Genomic DNA, 18,446 nt, shown 5'->3' with positions numbered 1-18,446 from the left:
AGCTCGAAACAGGATGTTCTCGTTGTGTCAAACAAAGGGAAAGGTAAGGGCAAAGCTCCGGCAAACCTAACGATGAGGTAAGGCGAAGTTCAAGAAGTCGGGTTCGGGGAAGAGTGGTCCTGGTGAGGCGAGCAACTCATCGGGCATGACAAAGAGCAAGAGTGAAAACATGGAATGCCATCATTGCCACAAGATTGGGCATTGGAGACGCACATGTCCTGTTTATCATGAGGACTTAAAGGCGGTCGTGTTAAACTGTTGGTATGTCTTCTCTCTCTTCTACTTTTATTCATATGATTGAGATTAACCACGCAAGTTACGGAACTTGGGTACTTGATACTGGTTGTGGTTCTCATCTGTGTAATCATGTGCAGGGGCTCCGAAACATCGAACCCCTCGTAAAGGGTGAGGTGGACCTGCGTGTTGGGAATGGAGCAAGAGTAGCTGCCATCTCCAAGGGGACATATGTGATCCAGCTTCCTAGCGGATTTGAGTTATCATTATATGATTGCTATTATGTACCCAGTCTTTCTAAAAACATTATTTCTGTTTCTGCGCTTGATAAACTTGGTTTTTCATTTGTAATAGAGAATAATTCTTGCATTTTCTCATTACACAATATGATTTATGGCAAGGCAGTCTCCATGAATGGAATTTATGTTTTAGATCAGACCAACGAAATATTACACGTAATGAATAAAAAGTTAAAGGTTGGTGACAAAGATCAAACGTATCTATGGCACTGCCGTATGGGACACATTAATGAGAAACGCGTAAAACAGCTCATTAAAAATGGAGCTATCTCGGCCTTTGATTTTCAATCATTTGGCACGTGTGAATCATGTCTCATCGGTAAGATGACTCGGATTTCCTTCAAAGGTGTTGGAATGCGCGCTGCTGACCTATTAGGGCTCATACACACGGATGTATGTGGTCCTATGTCAATCACCGCACGAGAAGGCTATAGGTATTTCATCACTTTCACGGACGATTTGAGTAGATATGGCTATGTCTACTTAATGAAGCACAAAAGTGAATCCTTTGAGAAATTCAAGGAATACCAAAATAGGGTACGAACCCGTTGGGTAGAAAGATAATAACACTGCGTTCGGATCGTGGTGGCGAGTATCTTTCTCACGAGTTTGATCAACACCTGAAGGATTTGTGGGATTGCCCTACGATTAACTCCACCTGAACACCTCAGTTGAATGGTGTGTCCGAACGGAGAAATCGAACACTACTTGATATGGTTCGATCCATGATGAGTCACACGGTTTTACCTGATTCATTGTGGGGTTATGCTCTTATGTCAGCCGCTCTAATACTTAACCGAAGTCCGTCTAAAGCTGTTGACAAGACTCCATATGAACTATGGAAGGGAACGGTCCCTAACTTGTCCTTTATACGGGTTTGGGGCTGCGAGGCTTATGTCAAGTGGAGACACGAAGATAAGCTCGGCCCGCGATCGGTCAAGACATACTTTATAGGTTATCCTAAAGGAACACGTGGTCATTACTTCTATTCGCCAACCGAACAACGTGTTTTTGTCGCGGCTAGTGCGACATTCTTAGAGAAGGAATTTCTCGAGAATGCAAAGAGTGATAGAACCTTCGACCTGTCGGAGATTCCAGAACCAAATACCGAGCAACTATTGGAGGAACCTATTCCTTCAATCCCGGCTGCGGTTAACATTCCTGAGGAACCTAGGAGGTCGGGTAGAGTCTCTATTCCTCCGGACAGATACATCGGTATGGTCGAGGAACATGACATAGATGACGTTCTACTCTTAACGAGTAGTGAACCCGCAACCTATAAAGGTGCCATGACAAGTTCTAACTCAAAGCTATGGCTTGAGGCCATGCAATCCGAGATGGACTCCATGTATGAGAACAACGTGTGGGATCTTGTTGACTTACCTGCTAAGGTTCGTCCCCTTCAATGCAAATGGCTTTACAAGATAAAGCATTCTGTGGAAGGTCAACAAGATATCTACAAAGCACGACTAGTTGCTAAAGGTTTCACCCAAGTGCCAGGTTTGCACTACGATGAGATTTTTGCACCCGTAGTTATCTTTGCGTTCCATTCGGATTATCTTAGCGATCGCCGCTTTTCATGACTATGAAATTTGGCAAATGGATGTGAAAACCGCCTTCTTAAACGGCTTTTTGGAGGAAGAGTTGTACATGGTACAACCCGAAGGTTTCATCGATCCTGAACATCCTAAGAAAGTGTGCAAGCTTAAGCGTTCCATTTATGGACTTAAGCAAGCATCAAGGAGTTGGAATCATCGCTTCGACCAAGTGATAAAAGAAAATGGCTTTACTCGATCTGTCGAGGAACCATGTCTATATATCAAGTCGAGTGGGAGCAAGATTGTCTTCCTAATATTGTATGTTGACGACATACTCCTGATTGGGAATGACATACCTCTCTTAACTTCGGTGAAAGTATGGTTAAAGAACCATTTCCAGATGAAAGATCTGGGAGAGGCACAGAGAATTCTAGGCATCCGTATCTATCGAGATAGATCACGACGGATGTTATCTCTCGATCGAGTCTTACATAGACAAAGTCCTAGAGAGATTCAGTATGACTAACTCCAAGAAGGGGTTCCTTCCTATGGCTCCAGGGTGCATTTGAGCAAGTCTCGGGCACCGAGACACACCGGAAGAGAAAGAGCGCATGACACGGATTCCTTATGCTTCGGCTATAGGATCAATCATGTATGCCATGATATGCACACGTCCGGGCGTGGCATATGCATTGAGTATGACAAGTCGATTCCAACAAAGAACCAGGTGAACCACATTGGTTGGCTGTCAAGAACATTCTTAAGTACCTACGGAGGACTAAAGATTGGGCATTGACTTATGGAGGCTCTCAAACGCTATGCGAATCGGTTCTGCAGATGCTAGCTTCCAAACGGATCGTGATGACTCGAAATCTCGGTCGAGGATTCGTTTTTACTCTTAATGGCGCTGCGATCACCGGAAGAGTTCGAAACAAATCACATGTTACAAAGAGATTCTACGATCGAGTCCGAGTACTATGCCGCGTCTGAAGCAACAAAGGAAGCGATATGGATGCGTCAATTCTTACATGGGCTCTCTGTAGTGCCTAGTTCGAATGACCCGATCACCATCTATTGCGACAATAGTGGTGCCATCTTCCAAGCTAAGGAGCCAAAATCTAGCAACAAATCTAGACATGTACAACGGAAAGCTCATCTAATCCGGGATTACGTGGAGCAAAAGGAAGTAGTGATAGAAAAGATTGCTACTGATGATAACATAGCAGATCCTCTCACTAAAGCATTACGACAAGATAAGCATGAAGGGCACGTAAATTCCATGGGAATCAAACGTGTTCCTGAGTTGTAGTACTCTTTTATGGATCAGATTCATTTTCCTTTGTACTCTATACGACATCATCGTTTTGATATTTTATATATATATTTTGTTTTTCATGTGGAATTGTACGACAATTTTGAACACCACAAAGTGAACTGAACAAACATCATATCTTGTTAGTGCTTAATTGCCCACATGAGCTGATAACTCTGGAAATTATTCTGTGACGTTGGTTGATGGTGGGTTCAACGAGCCATAAGTCAACAGGTTGACTGACCAATCACAGAGGCGATTTATACGGATATTTCGTAGGACACAATTGTGACATCGACGTGGAGTCCTAAATGTTTTATAACATTCGTTGCCCGATCGTGGATAGGACTTCCATAGTGATCCTAAGAGTCGATTCTTAGACTATCGATTGTCTCTTGAGACTACGGCATTTTTGGGTGACTTTGGTTTCTTTCTCACGGTCATCCGTAACAGGGGGCCAAGTAGATTTTTTCTGGGTCATTTCATGCTGTGCTTAGATCGGAAGGAGTCGAGTTGAAGGAAATATTCAGCCTTTATCAGGTACTCGATATTTCTCAGGGCCACTCGAGGAGTCAGAATCGAAATGCATGGCCATGCTCGGATACGGATTCGTTTTATCAGTTAAGTTACTCTCTAGTCGGGGAAACCACTCTAGATACAGATCGATTGTAAAATACGACCTTTGTGGATCCAGATCTGCAAATTGTTTTACATTGAGTGGGAGAAATTTTAAATGAATATGAGAATCGGTTATCGCACCTACACTTGTTCGGACAAGTGGGAGTTTGTTGGAGCTTGTGTCCTCCAGTTAGTGCGGATAACGTCATTGCACATACACTTGTACGGACAAGTGGGAGCTTGTTGGGGTTGGTGTCCTTAACAGTTAGTGCAAGGACTTATAAACCTCTAAAAGGATCAAAGGGCATACTTTGGTATTATTATCCGTTGATCCACGTTTATCAATAACGGTTGGCTTGCTAGATAAGTTTGACGTTATTGTCATACGGATGGCGGTGATCAACTGGTCCCTAAAAGTCACACCTATAGGATACGTTCGAGAGATGTGACAGTATGAAAATACTGTCATGTAGATGCCAAAATTGACTAACCAGTTAGTCCGAGTTATTTGACTAAGTAATTAGTCAAATATGTGATGTTGAGATATTATATTTAATACGGATTAAATATCATGGGCTAAGGCGAATTAACCAGTTAATTCGTAAAATTAAATATACGTGATTTATATTTAATTAAATGTATATTAAAATAAATTATACAATACTGTTTTGTCGGACACGTATTAATAATTCAGCTAACTCGTATTATTAGCTGATGCCTTAATTTCCGATAACCGATAACAGTTTATAATATAAACCCGTCATATACATTTTAGCGATTTTGCGAACCAGACCATGAGCCAAGACTAAAAGGAAGTGGAAGCCCACTTCCCTAGGTAGCCCATGGCCGGCCGAGTGAGAGGGAACAAAAGGGAGGGTTTCTCCTCCCTTCTAACCTAATCAAAACATTTGTAAAAAAACTAGGGTTTCGAGAGAGCAATTTTCTCTGTAGAAACCGAGATCTCACATCTCAAGCAAAACACACATCAGTTCTCCCTATATTGCAAGGCAATCGGAGAACACTGTTCTAGCACAAGGGCATATCTCGGACAAGGTCTTGGGTGCAACAATTAGGAGGGAATCTCATTTGATTTCTGTTCTTTACGCCGCACTATAAGGACCCGAGGTTGATTCTAATTCCTTATCGTTTCCATATTGTTTTTATCGTTTTATGACTATGAATTGCATGTATAAATTTACGTTATAGTCCTGCAATTAAAGGGTAGTATACGGATATTAACCCACAGATAATGGATACGGTGAATCTCCCCTATTCAAAGCCGAGTTGGATGCGCTTGAGGCTGCGATTTAGGGGATTAAATCCACTGAGGAGGGTGACGAGGAGGCAGCTGAGTCGGTAATTGCTCCTAGCACGGAAGAGGTAATATCTTCCTTTGTCAATGATTCCGTCATTGAGAACAACCAACCCGAGGTAGTTAACGATAATTTTATTATTGTTTGTTTAAGCAGTACATTGCCTCATTTGACTTATGCTTCGCATTTTAATGCTTTGCCCCTTCCCAGTTGGTCATTTAATTTAACGATTTTTCACCATTCTTATCATTTCAATTTTGTTAAAATAAAACAATGCCCTAGATTATTAATTGCTCCTGCGCTCCTCTATTTTATTGATAAATTTAGGAGCTGTCATAGGAAATTTGTTAGACTCAAACGTTTATACATTTTCTTTTCCTATGCTATTATTCTACCTTGGTGCTACTTACAGTTTTGTGTAGCACATGCGCAGCTGTTTGATCAGTTGCTGCGCGCTTGGAGCTGTTTTGATTATGATTAATTAGAGAGGCTCGAAGAAAAGAAGGTCGAGCTGGGACCTGACTGAAACTAGCGCTACCTGGGAGGCAACCCGAAGTTTTTTATTTTCAATTGTTTTTCGAACATTTCAGTTTTTATTTTGTTTAATAATCGGTTCTCTTGATCGAGTTTTCTTGCTTTGATTCGCCTCCTGTGACGATGTCCTGCAGCTGTTTGTGACCTCCCATGTTGCTGGCTGGTTTGGGGAGGTCCCTACTTCGCGTAATCTTGTGAGCTTTCCGCATTTCCACTCTCTCCTTTTAGTTTGCATTTCCTTTCCCTGTTTTAAGTACAATGAGGGCATTATACGGTTTGGTTTGGGGAGGTTATGCATCCATATCTGTGTCTGCATTCAGCTTTTATTGCATTCATGTTATCACGTTTAATTTTCATAATTCATATGCATTGTTCTTTAAAAACAAAAAAAAATAAAAAAATAAAAAATTGAAAAAAACGAAAATCAAAAAAATTCACGTTTATTTTTGCATATAGGTTGAGTCGGAACGGTAGATTTCCGTGATGAAATTGCACTTTAACTTGTCATTTTTTACTTGAGCCTTGCACTTTATTGACAGTTATTAGCTGAGTCTTGCGCATATCTACGAGTTTTTGTTCAAATTTAGCTGACTGTTTAGACTTGACCTAATAAATTGCAACCTACTCTATAAATTCTGAGATTTAGAGCCTTATAACTGGTGACATTCATGACCGGTTTACATAGGAATTGAGAGTAGTACTCCTTGCATAACATGTTTATTACTTTTGCAGATTTATGAAATTCGATTTCTTGTCAAATACATACATTCGGGTTTGTGGTCGGTGTCACATGCAGGGAGGTTCTTGCAAATTTTCCCTTTTCTTACATTTTTCACCCATTTAGCTCCACTTAAGCCAAATTTAGCCTTTTTGACCCATTAGCTACATCCAAAACTGAGCCTGCCTAGTCGAGCTAGTTTAGTTTGTGTTTTGTGGTCTATTTTCCGTCTGCGGTTTGGCCCGTGTGTATTTTCTTTGGGGTTGGTGGAGGATGAAAGAAAGGAAGAACTGAAAAAAAAATCGAAAAAGAAAGAAAAAGAAAAACGTGAAGAATAAAAATAAAAAAAAATCAAAAAAAATAAAAAAAAATCAAAAATCACATTCACAGGAAGAAACCAGAGGAAGAAAAGTTTGGAAATTTTGAGCTGGTTTGATTTTTGAGACCGTCTGTGCTTAGTTTATTCTTGTGACGGTCTCACTCCTCTGTTTTATCTACATCTTTTTGAGGAGATAGTGTTTTGGGTAGTGAGATGTGTGCCAATGAAGGGCACTTGTACTTTATTTTACAGTCGGTTGAGATTCGGACGGTCTTATATGGTCTTGTTTAGGAATTAGCTTGACGCTTTGCCTTCACATTTCCATAATTTATTTTGCCTTTTCTCACCTGTAACCTCACTTTTCCATATCATTTGTAAGCCCTCAGCTGTGACGGACATTGTTGGTTGGAATATAAGTGTAGTATTTGAATCGTCTATCATTTTTGTTTGCATTCATTTTACTCGAGGACGAGTAAATGTTTGGTTTGGGGAGATTTTATACGTGCATTTTATATAGTCCTTGTAGGCCTTTTTATGCACGTATTTCTATGCTATTATCGTAGTTTATGCTACGAAATGCCCCGAATATGCTACTTTGGTTTGTTTTGTCTTATTTACAGGAATGAACTAGAAAGTAGTGAAACCAAGCCTTTTGCTGTCCTTTTAGCATGCATTTGGAGGAAGAGTGAATTTGGAGCGGGAATGTAGCTATTTTGAGATGCGCAAAGAAGAAAGATAGCTAGGCGAGCAAAGGAAGAACTTCAAATTGCTAGTGTCTACTTTGAAGAGCCATATCTCGAGTTATACAACAGATATTTAAGTAATTCCAATTGGAGATGGAAGCTTGTCCTCTTAGAGTTCCAACGCCACCGGAATCGCCCTGTTTGCCCAAGTAACAAAGAAATGGCAGCCATTTGAAGTTCAGTGCGCAAAGCAGGAAATTGTGCGCTAGAAAGTCACTCCATCGAGTACAATTATGTTCGATCGAGTCCTTTTTCTACTCGATCGAGTAGTTGCATTTTAGGATTTACTCGATCGAGTAGATTTTCTATTCGATCGAGTGGTTTGAGCTTTATTGTACTCGATCGAGTTGTTTTAAACTACTCGATCGAGTAGTTTCTCTTATGGGCTCGGGCTTTTAGCTTTAATCCGTCATTAAGTTAAATAAAATCCTAATTTTCTTGTAAATAGGAAGGGGAGACGTCATTTGTAACTCTACACACATCACACGTTACTTTTTCCTCTGGTTACTGTTGAATACTATTTCCTTTCCTATTTTCTGGATCCTTTTCTCCTGTAACTTTCTTCCTTTCCCTTTTTTCTTTAATTTAATTAATGCTTATTGTTTTTCTTCCCTTTATTCTTGTTCTTTCTTTATTTATGTCTAGCTAATTCTCTCTACTAGGATTAGGTGATTCAATGGACTAATGTTAAATTTCTAATTAGGTTTATAGGTTGTCGTTGTTGTTTTAGTCTATGTTGTTAATCGCTGCTATAATTGTATCCTGCTAGTTGAATCGATGCAATTAGCCTTTTAATTTTGGTAAGCCTTGACCTAGACCGAAAGGTTGGAAGGGGTGAGACCCGCAGTGGACAATAGGATGCTTTAGTGAGGGCGAAAGTTAAGCTAATGGCATTTTAGGGCGAATTGAGACCGAAAGGAGATATTCATTGCCCCTTAGACCGACACATCGACTGATCTGTGACCTTAACTGCGATTGACTGACGTTCATTGATGACCCAAAATCCTAGTCCTCTCCCCCTTGCTTGTTAATTCCTCTCATTTCTATTTCTCTTGCTTTATCTTATTTAGTTTAGTCAAACAACTCAAAACCCCCAACTTGTGACATAGACAGACCGAATAGACAAGTAGATAGTGACCGCCTCCCTGTGGAGATCGACCCTACTTACCGCTGACTTCTGTTAGAAGTAGCTAGGTATTTATTTTTGGTACATAACGACCGTATCAACTACCCGGGTCTGACTATTTGGGAGGTAACTTATTCTGAACTAGGGCCGTCCCTACCTCGGTGAAAGCTACCGTCTCATGATCGTTAATGTGCCTCTTACGTGATAAATTTTATTTCATAAATTTAAGGTAAGAGGGTACATGTGTCAGAAATTCGGCGAATGGAACGGTAACTTCCAAGCTTTTCAGGAGTTCGGCAAATTTACCGAACTGTTGATTAGCCTTTGTGTTCTCCAGACGCCTCGGGAAGGGTACCGTGATGGGTATCTCGAGCCCCTTGTTCCTCTCCTCCAACGTATCAGCTGGATCAAGCTCTACATCCTTCAATCGAGACTTATTACCTCTCGAACGAGGTCTTTCAGGCGATATTTCACTCAATCGAGCACTAGCAGGCTCTCAATTGAGGTCTTCTTTATCAGCATCACTCGATCGAGCAAAAATATCACTCGATCGAGTAGAATCCTCAATAAAATCACTCGATCGAGCTGTTTGTTTTATCGCTTCTCAGATTGATTAAATTCACCGTCTCGTGTGGATTCTTATCAGCTTGTGACGGTAAATGACCATGCTTCCTCGTGGATTGGTTCGCGGCTAACTGGGCAACTTGAGTTTCAAGTGACTTGATGGATGCATCTTTCTGTTGGTCACTTAGTTGCCATTGCTTTGTTAAAGACTGCATCATCGTCTTCAACTCAGATAACTCGCTCACCCCACCCGAGGATGATGAACCGTGATTAGGTGTAGGAAAGGAAGGAGGCTTCTGAAGGCCTTGTTGAGCCTTATAAGGAGGGACATATGGCTACTGCTGCTGCGGAGGAGGGGTAGGATTGAGCACATTTTAACTTGTCCACCTCAAATTGGGATGGACCGCCCCTTGGTTATTATAATAAGAACCCCCTGCTTGCCTGTATTATTGAAAAGCAAGGACCTGTTCCTTCTCTGTAAGACAGCCAACAGCAGTATGACCGTCGTTGCTCCCACACCTCTCATATGTGATGGTCTCCCCTCTAGTAAGCAAATGGACCGTCTGAGGCTCCCCAGCAGAATGCAGCTCCAATTTATCAAAACGAGCATTCATGGCTTCCAGCTGAGCCACGACTGCCTTATCAACCGCATGAACTGTTCGAATACCATCCCTCGGGTTCCCATACTCCGCACAATGGGTGGTCATCTCCTCAATAATCGCCCATCCCTTATCATCATCAGTATTCTTTTGGAATCTTCCGTTGGATGAGGCATCAAGTATGGCTCTGTGGTCATCGTACAACCCATTGTAGAACTGATTGGACAGAAACCACGGATCAAAACCATGGTGAGGAATAGACTTCACCAACCTCTGGAACCGGCACCAAGCTTCATAGAACGTTTTATCCGGTGCCTGCTTGAAACTAGTGATCTTAGCCCTCAGCTGATTAGTGCGCTGTAGAGGGAAATATCTCTTATAAAAACCAAGAGCAAGACCTCCATATGCTTCCTCGGGTCTTCACCTGCCACACCTCTAAAGAGATTTCTCTCCACCAGATTGATATAGGACGGATGGATGTCAAAAGTATTCCCATCCTCAGTCTGGAGATTGAAACCCTTAGGAATAGATGATGCTTTAGGCTTCGAATGACTTGAAATATTCGGCATCTTTACTAGTTGGTTTACAGAACTGGGATTATCTTCTACTAAAGATTGATCTTCTGTAAATAAGAAATGTTGAAGTTCGGGTTCGAAAGTACTCAAGGCTTCCTTTCGTGATTCTCTTTGCAGATGAAGTCTATGCCTGAACAGTCTCTCTGGCTCAGAATCAGCTGAAACTAACTCCAACCTGTTTGACCTGGGCATACACAGCACAGAAAGAAAATAAATAAGAACTTTCTCAAGGAATAATAATTCCCTGAGACGGATAAAATAAACGAAACAAAAACAGATATGGCAATTGCCTCCCCGGCAACGGCGCCAAAATTTGACTGGGCAATCGTATACCAATCAAAAATAACTAACTAAACTAACTATATAGCCAGGGAAGTCAGGTCGATCTCCTCAGGGAGGCAAGATATCTGTAAAGAGTCCGTCTATTTGGTCACAAAATGCGGGGTTTGTAAATTGATTTTCTAAACTAAAGGTGTAAAGGAAAGAGAAGCAAGGAAAGAGCAGTAAAGGCAGAAAGTAGAGATAAACTATCAATAAAGAAGGGACATGTCAGGATTTCGGTTCACTACGGTAGTCCGGTGACTCAACTGCGAATAGTCTCGATAAATTACTGTGAGACGGATATGGAAAGGTCCTTCCGGTCCACTTTATATCCTAGATTTCCACTAACATAACTTTCGTCCACGTCAGGGTAGTCTACTGTTCATAGGAGGTCTATTTAGTCCAATCTTCTGATCCAGGATTAAATTTAACCAGATTAAAAGGTGACTCAGAAGCGTGCACTCAACTAAGTCGTAAATACAGTTATATTGCCATGGGGACAGAATCTTACAAATAATTCATCTAACCTACTCACTACATCGTCACATTTCTACCGTAGATCCCCTAATCCCAACATGAAATGATTTAGCTACTCATGCTATTAATATTATCAAAACTAATAACAATGAAATAACTAACATTAAACATGATGAAATAATAATGAAATTGCATAAATAAAGATTAGGGCAGGAATTAAAAAGGAACGAAACAAGTAATTAAAGCAAATGATTGAAAGATTACTATTAAAATAGAGTAAGAGATTGCAATCGCAAGAATCCGGCGTAAAGAACAACTAAATCCGAGCGAGAAAATCCGGAAGCAAAAGTTACAGTAGAGAGGAAAAAGCAACGTAGTCTTTTTGCAGTGAAAGATGAATAAAAGATAATCAGATTATTAGATGCCTAGTGACCTAATTAATGTACGTTTAAATAGAAAAATGCTATTTCCAATAACTAAAAACAAGTTCACGGACTAATTAAAGCCCATGGAAGACAAAACCACTCGATCGAGCAGTCTGAAACAGCTCAATCGAGTACTTCTCCAGGCAATCTACTCGATCGATTAGAAATAGTACTCGAACAAGTAACACCCAATTCCAGCACTGTCGATCGAGTAAAACAAACTACTCGATCGACCAACTCAGCCACAAAAACCACTCGATCGACCAATAAAAGGGCTCGATCAAGTGTTCTTCCTCTGAAACAGCTTCAACTCGTAGCCGACTACTTCGTAGACCGTTCCTTCATGTATCCCAATGCAAGATCTCGCTCCGAAAAATCCCGTCTCCTCGAAATGCATGCAAAGTAGGACAAAAATGGTACGATTACACTACTTTCACGTTCATTTCTACAAAACGGACGAAACGAACCAAAGTAGCAAATTCGGGGCATAATGCGATATAAACAGTACAAAAGTACAATGAAATACGTGCTAAAATAGCTTAAAAAGACTATACAAAATGCACGTATCAGGTACCCTGGAATCCCGAAAAACCATATATTATACACTTCAATATGAGCCGTTCGGGAGGTCGTACCGGACCCTGTTTCTTTTTCTATCGGTTTTTTTATCACGCGTCCGAGGTCATTTCAGGAGTTAACCTATTCGATTTCAGCCTCGGATAACGAGTATTAGTACATTTTTCACGATTATCCGAGGTTCGATGAATGCTGGTTTATGGCATACCGGCACCCCCAAATGTCTTCCGTTGCTACTCAAATTTTGCGTGGTCGCTTTATCTAACCCGTGAAACTTTCTGCGCGATTTCCGGAGAATTTTGATCCGGTACCCTGGAATCTCAAAAAACCGTGTATTATACATTTCAATTTGAGCCGTTCGGGAGGTCGTACCGGACGCTGTTTCTTTTTCTCCCGGTTTTGCTATCACGCGTCCGAGGTCATTTCAAGAGTTAACCTATTCGATTTAAGCCTCGGATAACGAGTATTAATAAATTTTTCACGATTATCCGAGGTACGACGAATGCTGTTTTATGGCATACCGACACCCCTAAATGTCTTCCGTTGCTACTCAAATTTTGCGTGGCCTCTTTATCTGACTCGAGGAACGTTTTACGCGATTTTCGGAGAATTTTTTTCCGGTACCCTGGAATGCCGAAAAACCTTGTATTATACACTTCAATTTGAGCCGTTCGGGAGGTCGTACCAGACCCTGTTTCTTTTTCACCAGGTTTTTTTATCACGCATCCGAGGTCATTTCAGGAGTTAACCTATTCGACTTCAGCCTCGGATAACGAGTACTAATACATTTTTCCCGATTATCCGAGGTTCGACGAATGCTGGTTTATGGCATACCGGCACCCCCAAATGTCTTCCGTTGCTACTCAAATTTTGCGTGGTCGCTTTATCTAACCCGAGAAACTTTCTGCTCGATTTCTGGAGAATTTTGTTCCAGTACCCTGGAATCCCAAAAAACCGTATATTAAACATTTCAATTTGAGCCGTTCGGGAGGTCGTACCGGACCCTGTTTCTTTTTCTCCCGGTTTTTCTATCACGCGTCCGAGGTCATTTCAAGGGTTAACCTATTCGATTTCAGCCTCGGATAATGAGCATTAATGCATTTTTCACGATTATCCGAGGTTCGACGAATGTTGGTTTATGGCATACCGGCACCCCCAAATGTCTTCCGTTGCTACTCAAATTTTGCGTGGCCGCTTTATCTGACCCGGGGAACTTAATGCACGATTTCCGAATAATTTTATTCCGGTACCCTGGAATCCCGAAAAACTGTGTATTTATACACTTCAATTTGAGCCGTTCGGGAGGTCGTAACTGACCCTGTTTCTTTTTCTCTCGGTTTTTTTATCACGCGTCCGAGGTCATTTTAGGAGTTAACCTATTCGATTTCAGCCTCGGATAATGAGTATTAATACATTTTTCACGATTATCCGAGGTTCGACGAATGTTGGTTTATGGCCTACCGGCACCCCAAAATGTCTTCTGTTGCTACTCAAATTTTGCGTGGCCGCTTTATCTGACCCGAGGAACTTTATGCCTTATTTCCGAAGAATTTTATTCCGGTACCCTGGAATCCCGAAAAACTGTGTATTTATACACTTCAATTTGAGCCGTTCGGGAGGTCGTGCTGGGACCCTGTTTCTTTTTCTCCCGGTTTTTCTATCACGCGTTCGAGGTCATCTCAGGAGTTAACCTATTCGATTTCAGCCTCAGATAACGAGTATTAATACATTTTTCAGGATTATCCGAGGTTCGACGAATGCTGTTTTATGGCATACCGGCTCCCCTAAATGTGTTACGTTGCTACTCAAATTTTGTGTGGCCGCTTTTTCTGACCCGAGGAACTTTCTGCGCGATTTCCGGAGAATCTTTTTCCGGTACCCTGGAATCTCGAAAATCCGTGTATTATACATTTCAATTTGAGCCGTTCGGGAGGTCGTACCGGACCCTGTTTCTTTTTCTCCCGGTTTTTCCATCACGCGTCCGAGATCATTTCAGGAGTTAACCTATTCGATTTAACCCTCGGATAACGAGTATTAATACATTTTTCACGTTTATCCGAGATTCGACGAATGCTGTTTTATGGCATACCGACACCCCTAAATGTCTTACGTTGCTACTCAAATTTTGCGTGGCCTCTTTATCTGACTCGAGGAACGTTCTACGCGATTTTCGGAGAATTTTGTTCCGGTACCCTGGAATCCCAAAAAACCGTATATTAAACATTTCAATTTGAGCCGTTCGGGAGGTCGTACCGGACCCTGTTTCTTTTTCTCCCGGTTTTTCTATCACGCGTCCGAGGTCATTTCAAGGGTTAACCTATTCGATTTCAGCCTCGGATAATGAGCATTAATGCATTTTTCACGATTATCCGAGGTTCGACGAATGTTGGTTTATGGCATACCGGCACCCCCAAATGTCTTCTGTTGCTACTCAAATTTTGCGTGGCCGCTTTATCTGACCTGAGGAACTTAATGCGCGATTTCCGAAGAATTTTATTCCGGTACCGAATCCCGAAAAATCGTGTATTATACACTTCAATTTGAGCCGTTCGGGAGGTCGTAACTGACCCTGTTTCTTTTTCTCCCGGTTTTTTTATCACGCGTCCGAGGTCATTTTAGGAGTTAACCAATTCGATTTCAGCCTCGGATAATGAGTATTAATACATTTTTCACGATTATCCGAGGTTCGACGAATGTTGGTTTATAGCCCTACCGGCACCCCCAAATGTCTTTCGTTGCTACTCAAATTTTGCGTGGCCGCTTTATCTGACCCGAGGAACTTTATGCGTTATTTCCGAAGAATTTTATTCCGGTACCACTGAATCCCGAAAACCGTGTATTTATACACTTCAATTTGAGCCGTTCGGGAGGTCGTGAATCGACCCTGTTTTTTTTCTCCCGGTTTTTTTATCACGCGTCCGAGGTCATTTTAGGAGTTAACCTATTCGATTTCAGCCTCGGATAATGAGTATTAATACATTTTTCACGATTATCCGAGGTTCGACGAATGTTGGTTTATGGCCTACCGGCACCCCCAAATGTCTTCTGTTGCTACTCAAATTTTGCGTGGCCGCTTTATCTGACCCGAGGAACTTTATGCGTTATTTCCGAAGAATTTTATTCCGGTACCCTGGAATCCCGAAAAACTGTGTATTTATACACTTCAATTTGAGCCGTTCGGGAGGTCGTGAATCGACCCTCGTTTCTTTTTCTCCCGGTTTTTTTATCACGCGTCCGAGGTCATTTTAGGAGTTAACCAATTCGATTTCAGCCTCGGATAATGAGTATTAATACATTTTTCACGATTATCCGAGGTTCGACGAATGTTGGTTTATGGCCTACCGGCACCACCAAATGTCTTCTGTTGCTACTCAAATTTTGCGTGGCCGCTTTATCTGACCCGAGAAACTTTATGCGTTATTTCCGAAGAATTTTATTCCGGTACCACGAATCCCGAAAATCGTGTATTATACACTTCAATTTGAGCCGTTCGGGAGGTCGTACCGACCCTGTTTCTTTTTCTCCCGGTTTTTCTATCACGCGTTCGAGGTCATCTCGAGTTAACCTATTCGATTTCAAATCGGATAACGAGTATTAATACATTTTTCAGATTATCCGAGGTTCGACGAATCTTTGTTTTATGGCATACCGGCACCCCTAAATGTGTTACGTTGCTACTCAAATTTTGTGTGGCCGCTTTTTCTGACCTGAGGAACTTTTTACGCGATTTTCGTAGAATTTTGTTTCGGTACCCTGGAATCCCGAAAAACCGTGTATTATATACACTTCAATTTGAGCCGTTCGGGAGGTCGTACGGCCCCGTTTCTTTTTCTCCCGGTTTTTTTATCACGCGTCCGAGGTCATTTCAGGAGTTAATCTATTCGATTTCAACCTCGGATAATGAGTATTAATACATTTTTCACGATTATCCGAGGTTCGACGAATGTTGGTTTATGGCATACCGGCACCCCAAATGTCTTCCGTAGCTACTCAAATTTTGCGTTGCCGCTTTATCGACCCGAGAACTTTCTGCGCGATTTCCGGAGAATCTTTTTCTGTACCCTGAATCTCGAAAATCCGTGTATTATACATTTCAATTTGAGCCGTTCGGGAGGTCGTACCGCACCTTGTTTCTTTTTCTCCCGGTTTTCCATCACGCGTCCGAGGTCATTTCAGGAGTTAACCTATTCGATTTAAGCCTCGGATAACGAGTATTAATACATTTTTCACGATTATCCGAGGTTCGACGAATGCTGTTTTATGGCATACCGGCACCCCTAAATATCTTCCGTTGCTACTCAAATTTTGCGTGGCCTCTTTATCTGACTCGAGGAACGTTTTACGCGATTTTCGGAGAATTTTGTTCCGGTACCCTAGAATCCCGAAAAACCTTGTATTATACACTTCAATTTGAGCCGTTCGGGAGGTCGTACCAGACCCTGTTTCTTTTTCACCAGGTTTTTTTATCACGCGTCCGAGGTCATTTCAGGAGTTAACCTATTCGACTTCAGCCTCGGATAACGAGTACTAATACATTTTTCCCGATTATCCGAGGTTCGACGAATGCTGTTTTATGGCATACCGGCACCCCTAAATGTCTTTGCGTGGCCGCTTTATCTGACCCGAGGAACGTTTTACGCGATTTTCGGAGAATTTTGTTCCGGTACCCTGGAATCCCATAAAACCGTGTATTATACACTTCAATATGTGCCGTTCGGGAGGTCGTACCGGACCCTGTTTCTTTTTTCTACCGGTTTTTTAACCACGCGACCGAGGTCATTTCAGGAGTTAACCTATTCGATTTCTGCCTCGGATAACGAGTATTAATACATTTTTAATGATTATCCGAGGTTCGACGAATGCTGCTTTATGGCATACCGGCACCCCCAAATGTCTTCCGTTGCTACTTAAATTTTGCGTGGCAGTTTTATCTGACCTGAGAAACTTTCTGGGCGATTTCCGGAGAATTTTTTTCCGGTACCCTAAAATCCCGAAAAACCGTGTATTATACACTTCAATATGAGCCGTTCGGGAGGTTGTACCGAACCCTGTTTCTTTTTCTCCCGGTTTTTTTTATCACGCGTCCGAGGTCATTTCAGGAGTTAACCTATTCGATTTCAGGCTCGGATAATGAGTATTAATACACTTTTCACGATTTTCCGACGTTCGATGAATGCTGGTTTATGGCATACCGACACCCCCAAATGTCTTTCGTTGCTACTTAAATTTTTGCGTGGCCGCTTTATTTGACCCGAGGAACGTTTTACGCGATTTTTGGAGAATTTTGTTCCGGTACCCTGGAATCCCGAAAAACCGTGTATTATACACTTCAATTTGAGCCGTTCAGGAAGGCGTACCGGACCCTGTTTCTTTTTTCTACCAGTTTTCTAATCACACGCCTGAGGTTATTTAAGGAGTTAACCTATTCGATTTCAGCCTCGGATAACGAGTATTATTACATTTTTCACGATTATCCGAGGTTTGACGAATGCTGGTTTATGGCATTCCGGCACCCCCAAATGTCTTCCGTTGCAACTCAAATTTTGCGTGGCCGCTTTATCTGACCCGAGGAACGTATTACGCGATTTTCGGAGAATTTTGTTCCGGTACCCTGGAATCCCGAAAAACCGTGTATTATATACTTCAATTTGAGCCGTTCGGGAGGTCGTACCGGACCCTGTTTCTTTTTCTCCTGGTTTTCTATAACGCGTCTGAGGTCATTTCAGGAGTTAACCTGTTCGATTTCAGCCTCGTATAACGAGTATTAATATATTTTTCACGATTATCCGAGGTTCGACGAATGTTGTTTTATGGCATACCGGCACCCCTAAATGTCTTTCGTTGCTACTCAAATTTTGCGTGGCCGCTTTATCTGACCCGAGAAACGTTTTATGCCATTTTCGGAGAATTTTGTTGCGGTACCCTGGAATCCCGAAAAACCGTGAGTTATACACTTCAATTTGAGCCATTCGGGAGGGCGTACCGGACCCTGTTTCTTTTTTCTACCGGTTTTTTAATCAGGCGCCCGAGGTCATTTCAGTAGTTAACCTATTCGATTTCAGCCTCGGATAACGAGTATTAGTACATTTTTCACGATTATCCGAGGTTCGATGAATGCTGGTTTATGGCGTACCGGCACCCCCAAATGTCTTCCG

At 41.8% G+C, this 18,446-nt stretch overlaps 1 non-coding gene across 1 annotated transcript; it reads left to right on the top strand.

The window, feature by feature from the left end:
• Positions 1 to 10,158: 10,158 nt before the first annotated feature.
• LOC141603724 (small nucleolar RNA R71) lies at positions 10,159 to 10,264 on the top strand. Its single transcript, XR_012525582.1, has one exon. It is a non-coding gene; the product is annotated as a small nucleolar RNA R71 (small nucleolar RNA).
• The last annotated feature ends 8,182 nt before the right edge of the window (positions 10,265 to 18,446 follow it).

This window comes from Silene latifolia, chromosome 9 (genome assembly GCF_048544455.1).
Source record: "Silene latifolia isolate original U9 population chromosome 9, ASM4854445v1, whole genome shotgun sequence".
Classification (NCBI taxonomy): domain Eukaryota; kingdom Viridiplantae; phylum Streptophyta; class Magnoliopsida; order Caryophyllales; family Caryophyllaceae; genus Silene; species Silene latifolia.
This window is presented reverse-complemented; position numbering and strand designations above follow the sequence as displayed.